Source organism: Rhinatrema bivittatum, chromosome 4 (genome assembly GCF_901001135.1).
Source record: "Rhinatrema bivittatum chromosome 4, aRhiBiv1.1, whole genome shotgun sequence".
Lineage (NCBI taxonomy): Eukaryota > Metazoa > Chordata > Amphibia > Gymnophiona > Rhinatrematidae > Rhinatrema > Rhinatrema bivittatum.
The window spans coordinates 277058853-277080771 of NC_042618.1; the positions used below are offsets into that span (position 1 = coordinate 277058853).

Genomic DNA, 21919 nt, shown 5'->3' on the forward strand with positions numbered 1-21919 from the left:
GCAGGGGCCCAGCAGGTCTCGCAAGGCTACAGGGCCCTGTGCAGTTTGTTACAGAAGAAAAGTATCAGATAAGGTGCTGTTTTTTGCTCCCCCTCCCCTATAGCAGGAGGACATCCTGCAGGCCAGGAAGGAAAAGAAATGGACACTTTAGCTGCTCCTTAACTCCTTCGTATTGGGCTTTTTTCATGGCACACTGCTTTGGAAATGCTCACCTAGTTAAAGCTAAGCTCTAAAAATTGTCTGGAGTGCTGTGTGGGAACTTCCGCATATGTTCATTAGAGCAGAAGTGCTGCGAGCTAGGAGAGGGTTCTGTTTAGTGCAGTTTGATGCTGTCACTCATGTGTTATGGCCAATTCATCCTGCTGTCTACAGTGAACACTGTTTACAGTTGGCAAATTTGCTCGACATTTTTTAGCTAATTGAAAATCTTAAAAAAAAAAAGTTTTCTAAAACAGAGAAGTCCTAATTTATAATACTCTTATTTGAGGGGAATAGAGGCTGCAATGCTAGCAGTGGAGCTCCTGACTATCACTACACTAGGTACTGTAAACTCCTTGAGTTAGCCATTCAAGAGAAGATGTAATGTAGGCAACCTGCCTCTTGGGAGAGTCCTGGCCCTGGCTGCTGCTGAAGATTGGATGCTGAGTAGTGCAGCAGGGTGGAGACCAGGTATTACTAGCTAAAAGAGACAAGCTACCATTGGTGCTGAGTGCCACAGAACCATCATACAAGGATGCAGCAGTAGGTAGCAGTGTGGTCATTAAATCTGTCATATATGTTCCTGGTAGATATCTCGACAAGCGGACCTGTCTGTGGTTCTTGAGGACTGGAGCTAGCCATTCCAGACCAATGGCGTGCAATGACAGGTGTGAGGTGTATGTAGATGTTGACACCTATCATGAGGGAGTATCACTAATTTAATAAAATGCCTATGTCTATTTAAATAAGCTCTTCTCTACCTAAAAGGCCATGCAATAATGGGTGTCCAGCCTAGAATGTAGGCTTACACATGTTTGGATGTGCTAGACTAGCACCTGATACAATATTTATTTATTTATTTAATGTATTCATTATTGTTTACATACTGCCATTTGATCTGAGATATCACATCAGTTTACATTCAGCTACTGTAGGTATTTCCCTATCCCCAGAGGGCTTACAATCTAAGATTAGTGTATCCAAACTGTGTAGCCAATAGCGCTCATCACATGTAAATTTCATGTAGATGAGATATTTTCAGGCTACCCCTAATAAATATGCATGAGATAGATTTGCATACAATGGAGGCAGTTTGCATGCAACTCTATTTCAGGCAAGTGTATTAGGAATATACTAAAAAACCGATCTTTTAGCTGCCCTTGAGATCAGGGAATAAATTAGCCCGTCTCTGTATAGTAAGAGACTTTAAGTGCAGCTTGAACATAAACTAGCACACCTGCAGTGTGCAGACAAGCTGGTGCTGGAATCGATTATCTCTGTATTCTAACTCATGGCTTCTAGCGCCATCGATTAGTTGGGCTCAATTTTCCTTCCCTCTATTGTCGCCATTCTAGAACAGGAAGGAGGCGGTGGGGGCTGGAACCGGGTAGGATATCACGTGGAGGGGAAGCAGTGGTGCTTGGGACAGTAAGATTACGGGCTACGATCTACGGCCAGTGCCATTGGCTGCATGAGTTGGATTTGACACTTCGTGGCGTGTTTGCATGTGAGTAGCTGTGTTTCGGGTATGATGAAGTGGGAAGTCCAGTCTACATCCTTCAAGGACTTGTGCCGGAGACTGTCGGGTGGGGAGGGGAGTTAGGCACTGACGTCACAGCGGAGCGTGGTTTCCGCTGGTGTTCCAGTCACCGGCCTACTCCCACTCCGCTGGAGATTCGGTGCACAGCTAGTGGTCAGGCTGCTGCCTCCACAACTGTCTTCGAACAGGGATATTATAGGCTGACTGCTTTAAGTAGGTAGCAGTGAAATTGCTGAATATTTTAGGCATTGTTGGGATTTTAATACGTCAGATGTTTCTCCGAGGCTTTTGAATATGTTAATCATGGAGAACGGCAACGTTTTTTGCAGTACCTGTGCACCTCTTTATTCTAAAACTGAGAAGTCCTAATTTTCGTTTTGCAGGGTAAGCCATCGTTCTTGAGCATTTCTGTAGCCTTTTCATTGTTTTATAATAGTAACCGAAGTAAAGAGCATACAGCTTGGTTTGTTGACATAGGAATCAGTACATTGATAGGTAGGAGGGTCTCAAAAAGCAATGCGGAAGTCGCTTCAATATAGCAGAACGCGAGAAACCAGAGGTGGAACTAGTTATTTCTTATAACTAGTAGCTAAATGCAGAGTTCTGTTGGTAGCTGGTGCACCGCTGCTGCAAGCTCAACTACCACAATAGAGAAGAGTTGGAGTTGTGCACAACTCTCCTGATTAAGAAATATTGGCTACAATCTTTTCACAGATAAAGTCTGAACTATATAGCCCCTGAAACAGCCCCTATATATGGGCGAAACTCGGCCGAGTCGGGCAGTCTTTTGTGTCTTTACAGTGTTTACAGTCTTTATAGTGTTCTCTGTAGACAGTCTTTAATAAAATCCACTTCATCTGACATCATGCCACCTCTGATTTCTCGCGTCTTGATAGGTAGGAGTGCATGATAATAATAGCATGCAACATGACAACACAACCAATAACTGGTGGTGATGCAGTGCTTGTTTGCAAGGTGAAAATGTATTAGTCTAAATACATAACATTTGGCCATCTTGAAGAAGCTATGCTATGCTAGTAAGTCCTGCACGGAAAACTTGGTATTGCACCTCACCCTATAAGATGAAACTTTAAATAATGTAGTTAAATGTGCAGGTCTCAAGTACAAACAAATGAAAATTCTGTAATTGAGCAGGCACCACAAAGTTGTCCAGAGATGTGGGTTATCGCCAGGAAACAAGTTGTTGTTTTTTTTTTTCCAATAATTGCGGTTGTATTAAATGGGCTTCTGATCTAAAGTTTCAATCTAATTAACGGCTCGATACAGTAACGTGCGGTTGAAGATTTCCCGTCTGTAACGTGCTGGGAGCGCACAATACAGACGAGTAAGGCGAACCAGCGATACAGTCTCCAGTTTCACGCGTCCTTAGCGCTTCTTAAAATAGACACATAACCCTTTCCGCACGCAGCATGTATATGATGTGTAAATGAACGAATTAGCTGTATAATGAAGGAATTAGCTATTCCCCTCCGATACTGTAACGGGCGCTGATATTATCTCCTTAGTAACCCGCTGTTTTGCCGCGGCCTTAACGTGTTAGTTTACTGCCTCCCCCTAGTAGGTGTTAGGTCTGTGAGTCTAGTAACAAATCCATCGACACCACTTAAGATACACAAACACAATAAAACACAATAAAACAAAAAGCGATACAGAGATGAGCGAGACAATGTAATACTTTGGGACACATAAAAACCTGTCAGAAAATTTTTTTTTTTTTAAATACCTGTCACTTTCGTGCAGTCATCCAGGCAGCGGCGGGAGCCGGAGGGCCGCGTGGGTCCAAGCGGCCAGCGGGCGGCGGCGGGAGCCGGGTGTTCGATCGAGGCCGCGGGCGGGTAGGCGCATGTTTGATCGGGCGGGCAGCGGCGGCGGCGGGATCCGGGGGGCGGGTGGGCGCGTGTTCAAACGAGGCCACGGGCGGGTGGGCGCCTGTTTGATCGGGCGGGCTGCGGCAGGCGCGCATTAATTCAGGCGGAGGGAGCCGGCGGCGAAAGCGGCCTCCGGCAACCCCCACCGGCAGTGAATGAATGCGCGCCTGTGCGACCCGTGCGATTCGGTGCTCAAGGCAGTCACATGATGTCACGCCTTGAGCGCCGAATAACACGGGTCGCACAGGCGCGCATTCATTCACTGCCGGTGGGGGTTGCCGGAGGCCGCTTTCGCCGCCGGCTCCCTCCGCCTGAATTAATGCGGGCCTGTGCGACCCGGCCTTGTTTGAACACGCGCCCGCCGCCCGCCCGATCGAACAGGCGCCCACCCGCCCGCCTGCGGCCTCGTTTGAACACGCGCCCACCCGCCCCCCGGATCCCGCTGCCGCCGTCCGCCCAATCAAACACGCGCCTACCCGCCCGCGGCCTCGATCAAACACCCGGCTCCCGCCGCCGGCTGCCTGGACCCACGCGGCCCTCCGGCTCCCGCCGCTGCCTGGATGACCGCACGAAAGTGACAGGTATTTAAAAAATTTTTTTTTTTTATAACACTCAGGTTTTTACATATTTTTTGTTTTTTTTGTTTTTTTTTTTTTTACACTTCCTGGTGCCTGTCATTTGAAATGACATTTGAAATGACAGGTACCAGCGCACCCAGGTTACTGTATAGGCGCTAACCCTTCCCTAACGCTTCACAGCCGCGGCATGCATTTGCATGCAATTAGAAGAGAGTATCGGGCGCTAAGTGAAGAGAACTGTGCGTGCGGGGAGGAAGGGTGCGCCTGGCAATGCCGCACTCTTTCTACCGTGGTCTTACAGTATCGAGCTGTAAATGTGTATGTGTCTGGTCTAGACTGAAGTCAAAATAAGGGTCAGATCAGAAGACAAGCCAACTTGATATTTTATTCAGACTTATAGTCTGCTTTTTAGCCCCTTCAAAGCAGATTACATTCATGTACTATAAGTATTTTCCTGTCCCCAGATGGCTCACAGTCATTCAGACCGATGCAATATCCATGTAGGAAAAATGGGCATTCATGATTGAGCACCCACTTTCCTAATGTGTGCCCATCTATCTCCTGGATGCGTGATGCAGTAGGCTAATGAGCCGCTAATGAAACAAACCGGAAGGTGGTCCCACGTAGCCAAGGCAAAAAAACAGAGGGGACTACCTTACACCGTGGAAAGACTTTGGGCAATTCTAATAAAAGTCTTTCCACGGTGTAAGGTAGTCCCCTCTGTTTTTTTGCCTTGGCTAATGAGCCGCTGCATTAAAATGGTAGCACTAGGGGAAATTGTGCGTCCATAGCGCCTCCTCGGCATCGGGCACCCAGGAGCCTGTGTGCAGGTTAAGAAAACAGATGCTCAATTTTAAGATAATCCGTTTTTTCCTAACCTGTGCACAGCCACGGGTTAGGAAAATTATGCTTATAAATTGAGCGTACATTTTCTTAACCCAATATTAAGTTGGAGGAACTACAGTATTTTCTGCTGTTCTGTTAAACTTTTGAGGCTCATGGTTATTTTGTACATAAGGGGGTAATAGCTAATAGCCTCATCAACATGGTATTTACATGTGATAAGTGATACTAGCTGTGTGCTAGTTTGGATGCACTGATCCCCCTTTATTGCATCAGGGGTTGTGGATGCGCATCCAACTGCGGGCTAGCCTGAGCACACGATATTCCATTGACCTGTAAGTTTTTGTATCTGAGGCAATGGAGGGTGAAATGATATCTATGTATTCTAAGCAACTATTGTACAAATCAAAGTATTGTGTTCAGTTATGGTCATCACATCTCAAAGACGATTATAGTAGAACTAGAAAAGGTTGCCCTTTTACGCACAAAACTTTAAGGGGCTGGAACAGCTTCAGTATGAAAGGCTCAACAGGTTCTTTAGCTTGGAGAGGAGACATGATAGAGCCGTAGAAAATCATGAGTGGTGTGGCACACACAAGTTGATAGCAAACACTTACTTATTTATGCTTTCCAATAAGATTAAGGATACTGCATGAAATGAACTGATAGATTTAAAATGAATTCCAGGAAGTATTTCTTTGAGTTCACGCATAATTAAATGATGGAATTTTGCTGCCAAGACAATGTGGTATTTGTATTTATTTAACTTATATTCTGTCTTTTTGCACTTCAAAATGGATTATATTCAGGTATTGTAGCTATTTCTCTATCCCTGAAAGGCCTGATTTACCAAGGCTTTTCTCCCATTCTATGGAGCCGATGCAAAAAAGTTGTGCTGAAAGCGGATGCTGAGTGTTCAGCACCCACTTTCTTAACACTCCCCCCCCCCCCCCCCCAAGTCAGCTCTCCTGGGGGCGTGATGCAATATTTAAATTAGGGCTTGTGCTGTCAAGGAGGTGCTAGGGGCATTTGCGCACCCCTAGTGCCTCCTTGACAGCGTGCGCTCGAGAGAGGTCCGATGTTGGCGGCTGTCTGACGGTTAAGAAAACAGACGCTGAATTTATCAGCATCCGTTTTCCTAACCAGCACACATGCATAGGTTAGGAAAATGGACGCTGATAAATTCAGTGTCCATTCTCCGAACCTGACCACCGGCACCCAAGGAGTGTATAAATCAGTATTTCCTGGCGTGTAGCCAGATGGACTCAGAACGAATGGGATAGTATCCGCGTGCTAGCAGTTGGAGACGGATCTGACGTCAGCACGGGGTATATATATATCCCCACAGGAAGCGTAGCAACTCAGTAATTTCCGTCTCCAAAGCAGTTTGGAGAGCCTGCACGCTAGCTGAGCGTGTTTTCCAAATCTACTTTTTTTTTCTACTTACTAAAACTTCTATATCATCGAGCCCTGCACTCCTGCGGTGATACCCTAAGGTCCCTCCCCCAGTAGAGTTTCCCGGGGTGATTTCCGTGATCCCCCGGAGGTGTAAGTCCTCGGTCCGGCCGAATCGCGGCAGGGACCCACCCCCCGGGTGAGGTTCGGGTGAGGCTTTCGAGGCGTCTCGGTCCCGGCGTGGACGAGGCAGCGGGTGCATATCCTCAAACGCGGCGGTGAAGGTACTTGCCCTCTCCCCCCGCAGCCGGAGACCGCCCGGGTTCCAGCCGGGAAGCGCCGAGGATCAGGTAAGGCGTACATTTCTTATTTCTGGTCTCCGAGGAGCAGAGGATCGGTGGCGTGGCACGCCGTGGAGGACGCCATTTTGGGGCCTTGTTCAGGTATTGAGCGCCCGTAATAGGCGCGGCTCTATTCCTCCTTGTGCGTATATTGACTTATTGCTGTGTGCATATGCCACCGAGCATGTATTACTAACCGCCTGTTGCTGAGAGCATATTGACTGCCACTGAGCGTGTATTGCTAAACGCTTCTTGCTGAAAGCCTATGGAATGCCATTGAGCGTGTATTGCTACCCGCATATTGCTAAGAGCATATTGTATACCACTGAGCGTGTATTGCTGACCGCCTATTGCTGAGAGCCTATTGAATGCCATTGAGCGTATATTGCTAATCGCTTATTGCTGAGCGCTTCTTGAAAGCCTTTAAGCGTGTATTGTTGGCGGCATATTGCTGAGAGTATATTGCATACAATTGTGCTGTTTTCATGACCGCCTAGTGCTGAGAACTTATTATTTTTGTGCGCCTATTGTACTAAGCGCATATTGCTGCCGCATATTATTCTTATTGTGCGCCTGTTGTATTAAGCTCCTATTTCCTGGCGTGTAGCCAGATGGACTCAGAACAAATGGGATAGTATCCGCGTGCTAGCAGTTGGAGACGGATCTGACATCAGCACGGGGGCGTATATATCCCCACAGGAAGCGTAGCTATTCAGTAATTTCCGTCTCCAAAGCAGTTTGGAGTGCCTGCACGCTAGTTGAGCGTGCTTTCCAAGACTACTTTAATTTTTCTCTTTTCTTATCATTCTAGATTCTACTTTGTTTTTCCTGTCTATTCGACTTAGAGCCCCGCGCTCCTGCGGTAGATACCCAAGGGTTCCTCCCGCAGCGAGCTCCCGGGGTGATTGCCGTGCTCCCCCGGCGGTGAAAGTCCTCGGTCCTGCCGACGCGCGGCAGTGACATAGCCCCCGGACGACGTTCGGGTGTAGCCTACGAGGCCCTCGGTCCCGGCGTGGACGAGGTAGCGGGTGCATATCCTCAATTGCGGTGGTGAGGTGATCCCTTCCCCCGCAGCCGGAGACCGCTTGTGTTCCAGCCAAGAAGCGCCAAAGCTGGTAAGGTGTACCTCTCTTCCTACGGGTCTCCGAAGCACAGAGGATCGGCGGCGTGGCACACCGTGGAGGACGCCATTGTGGGGCCTTGCTCAGGTACTCCGCGCCCGTAATAGGCGCGGCTTCCCTCCTCCTTGGCTTGGTTTCGGTGTATGGTTGAGCGCGTATTGCTGGCCGCCTATTGCTGACAGCTGATTGAATGCACACCGAGCGTATCTTGCTGACCGCTTATGGATGAAAGCCTATTGACTGCACATTGAACATATGTTGACGCCCGCTTCTTGTGGGATGCCTATTGCATACAAATTGAATATATATTGCTGCCCGCCTATTGCTGAAAGCCAGTCTCAACCACGATTTGTGGATAGTTCCCCAGGGGCTACCCCGGAGTCAGGGGGCAGTCTCGACCAATCAGGCATCCCGGGGGAGCTTGTACCCCGGCGATTAGAGGCTGCTTCCATTTCCTGGGTGGATCTCTTTAAGGGAATTCATGCTTTTGTACAGATGCAAACGGCTGCCCATCCAGGCCCTGCGGTTCCTGCTGTTCCTGTAGTTCCTGCGGTGGCTGCGCCTGCGGCGGCTGCTGCAGTAGCAGCTCCTGCGGATCCGGTTCCTGGACCATCACGACCTTATCGCGAACGGGACTTCCCTCCGATGGATAGTCCGGATCAGTCAGACCAGGAGGTCTCGCAGGATGAGTCCGAACTCCCGGACGAGGGGGACCTCCCTCCAGGAACTGAGCCATATCGAACCATGAGGCGGTTCTTTCCTAAGGAGGATCTCTCCGACCTGGTGTCTCAGTGTCTGGCAGAATTGGATATTACAGGTCCAAGCGCTTCGGTACCCTCTGCGCAGAACCCCCTGCTGGAAGGTCTTCGTCCTACGGCCCGCCATTTTCCATTCTTACAGGCGGCGCAACAACTGATCGATTTAGAATGGGCGGCGCCAGCGGCAGCCTTCAAAGGGGGTCGGGCTCTGAAGAGCATGTACCCATTGGCACCGGCTATCCAGGACCTGCTGGCGTGCCCTCAGGTGGACGCCTTGATTAGCGCTGTGGTCAAGCGCACTAGCATTCCGGTTGAAGGGGGGACGGCCCTCAGGGAGCCGCATGATCGGCGATTGGATGCCATTCTGCGACAGGCCTTTGAGGTGGCAGCTTTATCTTTACGGATCGCCACCTGCTGCACGGTGGTGACGCGTGCCTGTTTGTCACAGGTTAGAAACAACGCTCCAGTGGCGGACATGGAATCCGCTCTTTCGTTCCTTACAGATGCAGCATCTGACCTGGTCCGGACAACAGCTAAAGGAATTTCATCCTCCATAGCCGCCAGGAGGCAGCTCTGGATCCGAAGATGGTCGGCTGATGCGCTTTCTAAAGCCCGCCTCACCAGATTACCCTTTAAGGGCTCTTTTCTATTTGGCAGCGACCTTGATAAACTGGCCAGTGCATGGGGCGCCTCTCCAGTGCCCAGATTGCCGGAAGATCGGTTCCGAAGGGGCCAGCGCGCCTTTCCAAGGCCCTCCAGGGGCAGGAGTTCCCAGCGTTTCGTTCCTTACAGGGGTCGCTACCAAGCACCACGTCCTCCGGCCAGGAATCAGTCCTTTCGGACCAAGCAGCGCAAGAGGGGAGCGGGTCCTGGCCGCGCCTCCCAATGAGAATCCGCCGATTCATTTGGGGGACGGAGCCATAGGGGGCAGGTTGACCCTCTTCTACCCCAGATGGGTCGAGATTACATCGGACCAGTGGGTTCTCGCCGTCATCCGGGAGGGATATTATCTGGACTTTCATCATCTCCCTCCGGACAAGTTTGCCTTCGTGTCCCATACACAAGAAGGCAGCATTGGAAGCTACCCTGGCGAGGCTCCTGTCCTTGAAAGCCATCATCCCAGTACCTGCCTGGGAAGTGAATTCTGGCCATTATTCCATCTATTTCATGGTACCCAAGAAAGGGGGTACCTTTCGGCCTGTCCTGGACCTCAAGTCAGTCAATCGATACTTACGGGTCCCGAGGTTTCGCATGGAAACTCTACGCTCCGTCAAGGCCGCAGTACAGCCAGGAGAATTCCTCACGGCATTAGACCTGTCAGAGGCATACCTGCATATCCCGATCCATCCGGATCATCAGCGCTACCTATGCTTCAAGGTTCTAGGCCGCCACTTCCAGTTTCGGGCTCTGCCCTTTGGGTTGGCGACGTCGCCACGGACATTCACCAAGGTGGTAGTAGTAGTAGCGGCGGTGCTCAGGCGGGAAGGAATTCTGGTCCATCCCTACCTAGACGACTGGCTGATCAGGGCGAAGTCTCGAGAGGAGAGCCTTCGGACCACCGACAGAGTGATAACCCTTCTGGAAAGCCTGGGCTGGGTTATCAACCTCAGCAAGAGCTGCCTACAGCCTTCCCAGTCACTGGAATACCTGGGAGTACAGTTCGACACCCGGGCAGACACGGTCAGTCTCACAACCAAGAGAACGTTGAAACTTCAGCAGCATATCCAGTATTTGATGGGAGCCAGTCGACCCACAGCCTGGGATTATCTGCAGGTTCTTGGTCTCATGGCATCCACCCTGGAAGTGGTGCCTTGGGCGAGGGCCCATATGAGACCTCTACAACACGCCCTGCTCTCTCGCTGGAGCCCCCGTCTACGGACCTACTCCACGCACCTACCTCTACCAGCCCGAGTGCGGACCCAGTTACGGTGGTGGTTGCAGTCCAACCACATGAACAGGGGCTCGAAGATGTCCTCACCCACGTGGATCTTGCTCACCACAGATGCCAGCCTGAGCGGCTGGGGCGCACACTGCGAAGAACTCACCGCACAAGGGCGGTGGAACAGAGAAGAGTTGGTGTGGAACATCAACCGTCTAGAGGCCCGGGCTGTCCGCTTGGCATGCCTTCACTTTGCCCACAGACTGCAGAACAGAGCAGTCAGAGTGATGTCCAACAACGCCACCACGGTGGCATACATCAACCGTCAGGGCGGAACCAGAAGCCGACATGTATCTCTGGAGATCGCCCCTCTGATGGCTTGGGCAGAGGTGAATCTTCAGGACATCGCCGCCGTCCACATTGCCGGGAAGGACAATACCACAGCAGACTTCCTCAGCAGGGAAAGCCTAAATCCGGGAGAGTGGCAGCTCTCACCCACGGCCTTCCAGATGATCGTGGATCATTGGGGGTTTCCGGACATGGATTTACTGGCGGACAAGTCCAATGCTCAAGTACCCAGATACTTCAGCCGCAAGCGCGACCCGTGCTCCCACGGAATCGATGCCCTGGTGCAGCCATGGCCTCCAGGGACCCTACTATACGCCTTTCCTCCGTGGCCTCTGCTAGGCGCTGTCATCTGCAAGATTCAGAGACACCGGGGCCTAGTCCTTCTATTTATTTATTTATTTATTTATTTCGGATTTTTATATACCGACATTCTCAATACAAGTATCAAATCAGGTCGGTTTACATATAACAAAACTTTCGCACAAAAGGCGTTACATGGAACAGCGTTTCTTAACATATAACGTATAACATATGGCATATAGCAAATAACATATAACATATAGATATTAATAATAAAATTAAATATTACATAGAAAATAATAATAATAACTCGTCAACCGGACGTGGGTAAATGTTCGGCATGTTTAGTTCTAGTGTTCTAGTGGCGCCGGACTGGCCAAGAAGACCCTGGTACGCGGACATGAGAAGACTAGTGGCTGGGGAGCCCCTTCCCCTGCCTCCTCTCCGGGACCTTCTACATCAAGGTCCCATTCTTCACGAGGATCCGGCTCAGTTCTCTCTTACGGTATGGCTCTTGAGAGGGCTAGATTGAAGAAGAGGGGTTACTCGGAGCCCGTGATTGATACCCTCCTCCGAGCTCGCAAGTTTTCCACATCCCTCACATACATCCGGATCTGGAGAGTATTTGAAGCATGGTGCGACACTCACGGCACCAATCCACATGCAACCACAATCCCTATTGTGTTGGATTTCCTGCAGGATGGACTTCAGAAGGGTCTCTCCCTCAGCTCCATCAAGGTTCAGGTGGCTGCGCTGACTTGCTATGGTCCCAGGAGGGATGGCAAGACCATCGCCAAGCACCAGGATGTTTCTTGCTTCCTGCAGGGGGTCAAGCATATTCGTCCGCCACTGAAGTGGCCTGTACCTTTGTGGAACCTCAACCTTGTTTTGGATTTCCTCGCGGGATCCACCTTCAGACCCCTTTGGGGCCTGTCTCTTCGTTCTCACCTTGAAGATGGTATTCTTGCTGGCTGTATGTTCAGCCCGCCGCATCTCAGAGCTACAGGCATTGTCCTGCCATGATCCCTTTCTCAGAATCACTCCAGAGGCTATCCATCTTCGTACGGTTCCCTCCTTTCTACCTAAAGTGGTTTCACAGTTTCATCTTAATCAAACCGTATCCTTGCCTACCACGGCGGGTCTGAAGAAATCTGAAGAAGGGCGTTTATTACGCCATCTCGACATTGGCAGATTGCTGCCCAGATATTTGGAACTTACGCAAGACCTACGAAAGACGGACCATCTGTTCGTCCTGTACAGCGGGAAGAAGCTAGGTGAAGCGGTCTCGCGGCCCACCATTGCCCGCTGGATTAAAGAAGTTGTCAGAGCAGCGTACGTAGAGGCTGGGAAGTCTCCGCCTCTACAAGTCAAGGCTCATTCTACCAGAGCACAAGCAGCATCTTGGGCAGAATCCAGGTTGCTATCGCCTGCGGAAATCTGTAAAGCAGCGACATGGTCCTCCCTCCATACCTTTTCCAGGTTCTACCGTCTGGATGTCCAGGCTAGGGAGGACTCAGCATTTGCGAGGGCGGTACTACATGGTCCTCAGGCAGCCTCCCGCCCAGGCTGGGAGTAAACCTTTTGTTCATCCCATTCGTTCTGAGTCCATCTGGCTACACGCCAGGAAGTGTTGAGATTACTACCTGATAATCTCCTTTTCCTTAGTGTAGACAGATGGACTCAGCATCCTGCCCAGCTGCCTGTGTACATGGGTTTCACCAATTCAAGGTAAGCCTAATCATCTATTTCCATAAGAGCGTACACTCTACCAGGTGTCAACGCCTTCCGGTTGTGAATGCTGGCGGTCTCCAGCTACTATCAATCGGTCAGGGGAATCCTGTTTTCACTTTTCACTGAGCGTCAGTACACACATCCATAACAGCTTTTGCAAGGAAGATTACTGAGTTGCTACGCTTCCTGTGGGGATATATATACCCCGTGCTGACGTCAGATCCGTCTCCAACTGCTAGCACGCGGATACTATCCCATTCGTTCTGAGTCCATCTGTCTACACTAAGGAAAAGGAGATTATCAGGTAGTAATCTCAACATTAAAGTGTGGGGCATTTAATATTCACTCCTTCACTTATTGCTGATTGGTCCCTTCACTGTCACATGTCAGTGAAAGGACCAATCACCTTTCAGAAGGCTGTCCTGAAAGGTGATTGGTTATTGCCATTTGGTAAGGACCAAATGGCAATAAGTGCAGGAGTGAATACATTTTATATTAAGTGCCTGACACTTTAATATTGATTTATTCACTCCTTGCAATGCCAGCAGTCAGGTTCAGAAAATGGATGCTGAATTTAACAGCGGATGTGCTAGGGGTTCAGGAACTGGATGCTTGTCTACTGAGCATCCGCTACCTGCACCCAACTGCTGTGCCTTTCTTTTTTTTTTTTTTTTAAAGAGTTGTTCCTCCTACTTAATATCGTAACACTTTTCTGTACTAGTTTTAGGAGAGTTCAGCAATTAACGCCTGCTCTGGGCAGCCATTAATTTCTGATCCCTAAAATGTGCATCCTAGACTAAAATTTTTTTTTTTTTTTTTGCATTGGGAGTGAATATCTAATAGCCTCATTCACATGCATTTGCATGTGATGAGTGCTATTAGTTTCACTCAGCATTGTATGCAAGTTGTAGAGGCGCTAATCTCCATATTGCATAAGGGGATTAGTTAGCGCCTATACAACCCGCGTCCAACTGCGGATTATACAGTGCGCTCAGCTGAGTGCACAGTATTGCATCTGCCCCTATGTCTCTGGGAAAAATGCCTAGTAAATGAGGCTCTAAATTTGTACTTGATGCAGTGGAGATTAAAGTGACTTGTCCAAAGTCACTCTTTTCTTGGTTTGCTGCCCACTACTATAGCCATTAGATGACAATCCCTTGTGTGAGGCTAGAAATTTAGTGGAGTTTGACAAGGTTTGGATAAGTTTCTAGAGCAGTGGTTCTCAACCTTTTTTTTTTTTTCTTTTCCATTGCAATAAACCTGACAGATGGTGTTGAACTAACTGCATGACACACTGTACACTCCACATTGCATCTGAACTAAAAGAAATCTTAAAACATTTTGTTAAATGATGCAAAGGAAATATAAAATATTCTTAATGTTTTTTTGCAAACTTTTACTGAAGTTATTAAATTTTATTTTTTTCACAAGTTTTTGAATCTTTGCTTACTTCATCAGGGAAAAAGCTGTGACTGATGTGCTGTACAACGTTTTTTGATATGCAGCTGAATGGTAGACAAACTCTTGTGTATCTCGTTGTCAACATCAAAATATTTTGATCTATTCTGGAATTCCTACAGAGTAGAATTAGGACGTTTCTGCTTTCAATTTGCCATAGAAAAATATATTTTAATTCTGGTATCACCTCCATAACAGTAGCTTAGAATCCTTTTGTGAAGTAATACAAAATCCTGCAAAAAAGACATTAAGAAACTGTATAGCAAACCTGTCATACTATTAGCATAATAATGTGGAGATTTTTTTCTATGCCATGGTATTGTTTCCATAATTTAAAATAGACTAAGGATGAATCTGTTGCAGTACAATGTTTCCAGATTTATTCTACACCCAAAATTACAGTATAACATTGGAGAAGACCACACTTCAAACAGACTCTGGGGCTGATGCAATACAGTGCGCTAAACCGAGCACACTGTATTACCCACAGTCGGACGCGGGTTAAATATGTGCTAATCCACCCCCTAATGCAATAGGGAGATTTTTAGTGCCTATTTAACGCACGTCCGACTCTGAGTGAATGCGATAGTGTTCATCACAAGCAAATGCATGTGAATGAGGCTATTACTCATTCACTCCAAACGAAAAAAAATAAATGTGCGTCTCAGACGCACATTCATTGCTCAGCTATTAACCCCTGCCTGAGCACATTGAAAATAAGCACAGAAAAGCAGAAAAACCTGTTTTACTGTACTTTTTTAAAAGTAAAAATTAAAAAACCCCTCTGCTGGCTGCTTTGAAGACAGACGCCAATATGCTCGGCATCTGTTTTCATAACCGGCAGATGCCGGTAACCACGACACCCCCTAATTTGTTTGTTGCATGGCGCCCCCCTTGTGCTCACCATGCACATGTTAAGTCAGTGCTTATTGCATGGGCCCCTCTGTGAGCATTCTCAAAATCCAGAACATACAATTAGACATATATTTGTTTCTAGATAAAGTCAACATGATAAAGCAAAATATCCTAAGCATTTTATTTTAACTTGACCAATCAAGTAACAGCTGTCTTAGGTCATGATTACTCAATAGGTCAGCACAGCCTAGGATCTAATTGCAATTATGTACAAGCACAGCACATTTTACTGATAGAATGGTGTGTGATCCCTTCTTATCTATTTTCTACCAATTATAATTGACCTTTATTTTGTCCATGGAGCCAAAAAGTCTAACAGTACAATCTTGAGCAAATTTAAATATCTTTTTATTCTCATTAAAATCTTAAATAGTAGCTTCTATTTGCACGATCCAAATATCTTTTGTCTATTCATTTTTTTTGTATTTAATTAGTTTGTCAATCAAAATAGTATCATAAGCAAATAGCAGAACAATCATAACATGAAGTATACATCTGATTTGCATGTGCAAGCATAGTATGATTGACCATTACATAGATAACATCAGTCCCCACCCCCCCCTCACATCCGGGAACACATTAATAGAAGTGCCCTACATGTCTAGTAATGATATATACAATGAAAAGTACTTAGCTGAAAGGGAAACAAAGTGATAAGCAAATCTCAGTGAAAAGGGGTAACAATGTAGAATAAAATGATAGGATCACCCAATCTCTAAAGTTAAAGGGGAGCATTAAGGTATAAGAACCTGATTATCTAGCCATTTGGCATAAGGTCCCCACATTCTTGCGAATGCTCCCATACAACTCACTGCAGTGAGTCTACTTAACAGATAGTATGTATGAAGCCTATGTTGGACTTTAGCCAAACTTGGTGTATCTGTGCATTTCCCTCAACATAGCTAACAAACTCTGCCCTATTACTACAAAAACCATTAAACCTGCCCATCCAAACAGGAAACCATGGTATTCCGCAGAGCTCAAGAACCTCAAAACCCGTCTCAGAACCTTAGAAAGGCAATGGCGCAAGCACCCCTCTGCAGCATCCAAAACCGCCTATTACCAACTTATGCACCAATACAGTAATACTACACTCTCAACTAAACGTGAATACTATGCCAAAAAGATTCACAGGTTCCAATACAATCCCAAAGCACTCTTCACCATGATCTCCAACCTGACCAGCTCCAACCCCACTCAACCTCTTACTCCCACTACAAAAAAACATTGTAATGACCTTGCTCACTTCTTCCAAACCAAAGTGTCCTTTCTCACTGCACGCTTTGCGGCCAACCCAAACACGGTGAAACTGCCTTCTTTCAATCTTACCACTACCCTCTCATCCTTCGACTTATCCTCTTCCCTTGAAATTGAAAACATCTTAAAAAAAACGAAACCCTCCTCTCACCGCTCTGAAACCATTCCTACTAAACTTCTCCTTTCTATTCCCAAAGCTATCGCCAAACCTCTCTCATCCATCTGCAACTGCTCCCTGGAGCAAGGTACAGTCCCTACACTCCTGAAACAGGCAGTTGTGAAACCAGTCCTGAAAAAACCCAGCCTTGACCCTTCTACTCTAGCTAACTTCAGACCTATCTCTAATCTCCCGTTCCTATCCAAAATCCTGGAAAAATTAGTCAACTCTCGCCTATCTGACCACCTAGAACAACACAACATCCTCCCTCCCACACAATATGGCTTCCGGAAAAACCTGAGCACTGAAAAACTGCTGCTATCCCTGACAGATACCATTATTAAAGGATTTGACACTGGGAACTCATTTCTCCTTGCTATGTTAGACATATCTGCAGCTTTTGATACTGTTAACCACATCATATTAATCAACATTCTCAGTAAAATAGGAATCTCCGGCACTGCCCTCTCGGATTAAATCATACCTACAAGATCACCATTATACAGTATCCACTGGCAACAATGAATCCGACCCAGTTAGCCTTAACCAAGGCGTCCCCCAGGGTTCCTCTCTCTCCTCCACTCTATTTAACATTTATATGCTCCCCCTTACCACCCTCCTCACTAATCTTGGCATCAAACACTTTATCTACGCAGATGATGTCCAAATCCTTTTCCCCTTCACTGACTCCCTCCAAACTGCTCTACAAAAGTGGGAATCCTGCCTGACGGTTATCAACCAACTACTCACTGACATGCACCTTGCCATTAACCCACAAAAAAACTGAACTCCTCATCATCTCTAACAAACATTCCTCTCCCTCCATTCCCATTGCGTACTCCTCCACGCCCTTCCCCTCCCACACCCGCAGCCTTGGCGTCCTCATTGACAACCAGCTCTCTTTCAAACCCTTCATTAAATCTATCCTTACTGACTGCTACTTCAAACTACAAACCATCAGAAAACTCCGGCCCCTCTTATTCCTCACTGACTTCCGTACAGTACTGCAGTCTATTATATTTTCCAAAATAGACTACTGTAATGCACTCCTCCTTGGTCTCCCTGCTACACATACTAAGCCGTTGCAACTCCTACAGAACGCCACAGCACGTATCCTTACTAACTCTAGGAAACGTGACCACATTACGCCTACCCTCATCGAACTCCACTGGCTACCAATACAGTCCCGTATCCTGTTCAAAGTTCTCTCCCTCATTCATAAAAGCATCACAAACGAAAATACTGACTGGATCAACCCCCCTCTGCTTACCCGTACATCCACTAGACCCACCCATACTGCCCTCCAAGGGACACTCCGTACCCCCTCTATCAAATCCACTAAACTTATTTCCACAATGAACAGAGCCTTTTCCCTGTCCGGCCCCACCCTGTGGAACTCTATGCCCCCAGACTTGCGCACTGAAACATCTACTCCCAAATTTAAAAAAAAGCTAAAAACCTGGCTATTCTTACAGGCCTACCCCTCCCTCAACAACCATCCTCCTGATGTCCCCCCAAGCGGTGTATAATGCATTCCTTGTATCACCATTTACAATGTGCTTCTGCTGACTTTTCTCTCAACTCCCTTCTCCCCGTTTATTTCATTATATATTTACAGTGCTTTACATGTATTACCTTCACAATGTATGCTTGTTAATTTTTCCTTCATCTGCTCCCAATTTAGGAACCATCGTTCCCTGTAAATAGTTACCCAGTTTCTGTTTGCTGATGTTTATCTATTGTATGCAAAGTTTACTGTTCTATGTAATGGCAGTGCCAAAAAATTCTGTTTAATGACACTGTCAAAAAGTTTTAGTTTTCTGTAAACCGATACAATGTGCAAACGGTTATCGGTATATAAAAACCTTTAAATAAATAAATAAATATAATGCTATTTCTGATCGAGCTGCAATAAAAACTTGTAACATAAACCTTTGCGTGTCCTTCTTGTGCCCTGAAATGGGAAGACCCAATAGCACATGCCAAGGTTTGACTTCCAGCGGTACCAAGACAACATGTGAGATCCAATCAGTCACTGTCATCCATACCTGTTTCATCCGTGGACACTCCCACCAAATATGATAGTAGGTGCCAATGTGCCCGCATCCCCTTCAACATAATTCAGAAAGAGCACTCTGGAATCTGTGTAACTGCACTGGTGTGTAGTGCCAGCGATTATATCAACTTGTAACAGTTTTCCTGTAAGCCCAAAGAAATGGAGCATTTATGAGCCGTAGAATAGATAAGATCCCAATCCTGCTCCTCCAAAGTGCATTGGAAGTCTGTTTCCCATAAAGTACGATGTTTATGTGGCCCGGATAATTTACCATTGAGAAGGGCATATATTTTGGAGATGACTCCCCCGAAGGGTCGAGGCGTTTTTACAATAATTCTCAAAGTACCAGTCAGTCCTAGAGTACCCCCTTGTAAGCCTCGGCGTGTAAAGTGATACAGTTTAGCGTAGTGCAGAAAGTCTACCCTGCCAGGGAGTATTTAGTGCAAATTTGATCAAGAGACATAAGAGTACCTTGTTGTACTTCTCCAACCTGACTATGCCAGTATTAACCCATAGCCTCGATGTCTGTGATGAATCTGAAGTTGGGTATACAGTGTTAGAAAAGAGGTGTGTCATTGGGGAGTATAGTTTTGCCCCTACCAGTCGAGATTTCCACTGATGCCAAATCTTGATTTCCTAGCGTGTAGCAGATGGACTCAGGACCAATGGGTATAGTGTACTCCTGTTAGCAGTTGGAGACTGATCAGATTTCTATCTGATGTCAGCCCCTAGTACATATACCCCAGCAGGAAGTGCAGCTCTTCAGTATTTTTCATCTCCATAGCAGTTAGGGACTATCTGCACGCTCTCAGAGCGTTAGACCAAAATTAAAGAACAAAAACCCGAAATTTAAAGAACAAACCTACCTGAAGACGAGCCCCGCACTCCTGCGGTGATACCCTCTGGTCCCTCCCCCAGTTGAGTTTCCTGAGGTGATTTCTGTGGTCCCTCGGAGGTGGCCGATTCGCGGCAGGGACCTAGCCCCCGAATCCTCGGGCGCGGCGTAGAGGCAGCCTCGGTCCGGTGGCCGAATCGCGGCGAGGACTTAGCCCCCGATCTCGGGCGCGGCTGAGAGGCAGCGGGTGCACCCCCTCGAGCAAGGCGGTGAAGGTATTTGCCCTTTCCCCCCGCAGCCGGAGACTGCCCGGAGCGAAACCGGGAAGCGGCGAAGACAAGGTAAGGTGGAAAGCTTCTACTTTAGCCCGGTCTTCGAAGATCAAGGAGGAGCACAGGTCGGCGATTGGAATCTGTGCCACCGGGTTGATCCGCCCTAGCTGGGCTAGGCCCCGGCTGTTCCAGGGTCTGCCCACGTGGAGACCCTCCGAGGTCGCCATATTGCCCGCATGCTGGCTGTCTCCATCTTGGCCTTGTTCGCCGTGCCGCCCGCCGTCCGATCTGAGCGCACAAATTAAGCTAAGCGCACAAAATTATTTGTGCGCATAATCTTAGGCGCACATAAAACCTTACGTGCATAAGTTACGCGCACAGTACAAGGCGCACATGTCAGACGCAATAGAGCGCATAAGAGCTTACGTGTCCACAGAAAGGGCACCTCCAGAAACAGGAATAAAAACTCAAGGCCTCTGCCCAGCATGCCACATCAGAGCCGCACAGAGCGAGGAAGCCGACGCCCTATGCGCACACTGTGAGGAGGCCCTGGGAGATCCAGGTCAGGGCCAGTCCCGCCCAGTGCTAGCTCCTCAGGGGGCACCCCGGACCTAGCAGGCCCCAGTGACTCAATCCCACAGACGGGGACCCCCAGGGAACCGGCACCCCTCAACTTAGACCCAGCATCGATCTCTTGGGTAGAGTTGTTTAAGGGGATTCACGCCTTTGTCAAAATGCAAACTGAACCCCGGGCAGACCAGCCATATGCGCCACCGGAAGACCCTCAGGCCCCAGGACCCTCGAGGCCTAGGCACAGGCTCCCACCACCCAGAAGCCCCACCTACGGGGACACGGATTTCTCCAAAGAGGAAGCCGAGCCCCTTGAGGAGGGGGAACTTCCCTCGGGGACAAAGCCACACCGAACCATGAGACACTTCTTCTCAAAGGATGAACTCCCAGACCTTGTATCCCAATGCCTATCGGAGCTCGCTATCCCGGGCCAAGGCACCTCGGGGGAACCTAGAATGAACCCCCTGCTGGAGGGCCTTCGACAGACGTCTCGCCATTTTCTTCTCTTACAGGCGGCACAACAGCTAATTGACCTGGAGTGGAATGCGCCGGAGTCCTCATTCAAAGGGGGTCGAGCCTTATCGGCCATGTAACCCCTGGACCCAGCAACCAAGGAGCTTCTGGCGTGCCCTAGAGTGGATGCCATAGTCTGCGCGGTGGCTAAGCGCACTACCATCCCAGTGGAGGGAGGAGCGGTGCTCAAGGATGCACACGACCGGTGCCTCGAAGCCATACTAAAACAATCATTTGAGGTGGCAGCCATGTCCCTGCAGATTGCGGCCTGCTGCACCGTGGTGACACGTTCCTGTTTATCCCAAGCCAGGAACAACACCCCAGGAGAAGACATGGAATCAGCACTATCATTCCTCACTGACGCGGCTTCCGATCTAGTGCGCACATCAGCCAGAGGAGTGTCGTCCACAGTGGCAGCCAGGAGACAACTCTGGCTTTGAAATTGGTCGGCTGACGCCTCCTCCAAGACACGCCTCACGAGAATGCCCTTCAAAGGATCCCTTCTCTTCGGCAGCGAACTAGAGAAACTGGCCAACAAATGGGGCGACTCCCCGTTACCTCGCCTGCCGGAAGACAAGACGAAGAGAAACCAGCGTCCCTTCCCCAGGTCCGCCAGAGGCAGAAGCTCACAGCACTTCAACCCTTACAAGAACAACTGTCAAGCGCCCCGCCCTACGGGCAGGAACCAGTCCTTTCGGAACAAGCACAACAAGAGGGGAACCAGCTCGGGTCCAGGCCCCAGCTGCACCCCACAATGAGATTCAGTCGACCCATCCAAGGGAAGAAGCCATAGGGGGCAGGCTAACCCTATTCTACCGCAGATGGGTCGAGATAACTTCGTACAAGTGGGTCCTAGCCATCATCCGAGAAGGGTACCACCTAGATTTCTTTCGAACCATTCCGGACAAGTTCGTGGAATCTCCCTGCCGCGACCCCCGCAAGAGGGCGGCAGTGGAAGCTACACT

The 21919-nt window shown here is 48.4% G+C and overlaps 1 protein-coding gene across 4 annotated transcripts in view; it reads left to right on the forward strand.

The window, feature by feature from the left end:
* Positions 1 to 1603: 1603 nt before the first annotated feature.
* Positions 1604 to 21919, forward strand: part of KRAS (KRAS proto-oncogene, GTPase) — a 325522-nt gene continuing 305206 nt past the window's right edge. For 2 of the 4 annotated variants that reach the window (XM_029600139.1, XM_029600136.1), the window contains exon 1: positions 1604 to 1705. The gene's annotated coding sequence lies outside the window, so the exon portion shown is untranslated. Of the gene's footprint in view, positions 1706 to 1827; positions 2123 to 21919 lie in introns of those variants that run through there. The other 2 variants (XM_029600138.1, XM_029600137.1) reach the window with 2 other exon arrangements.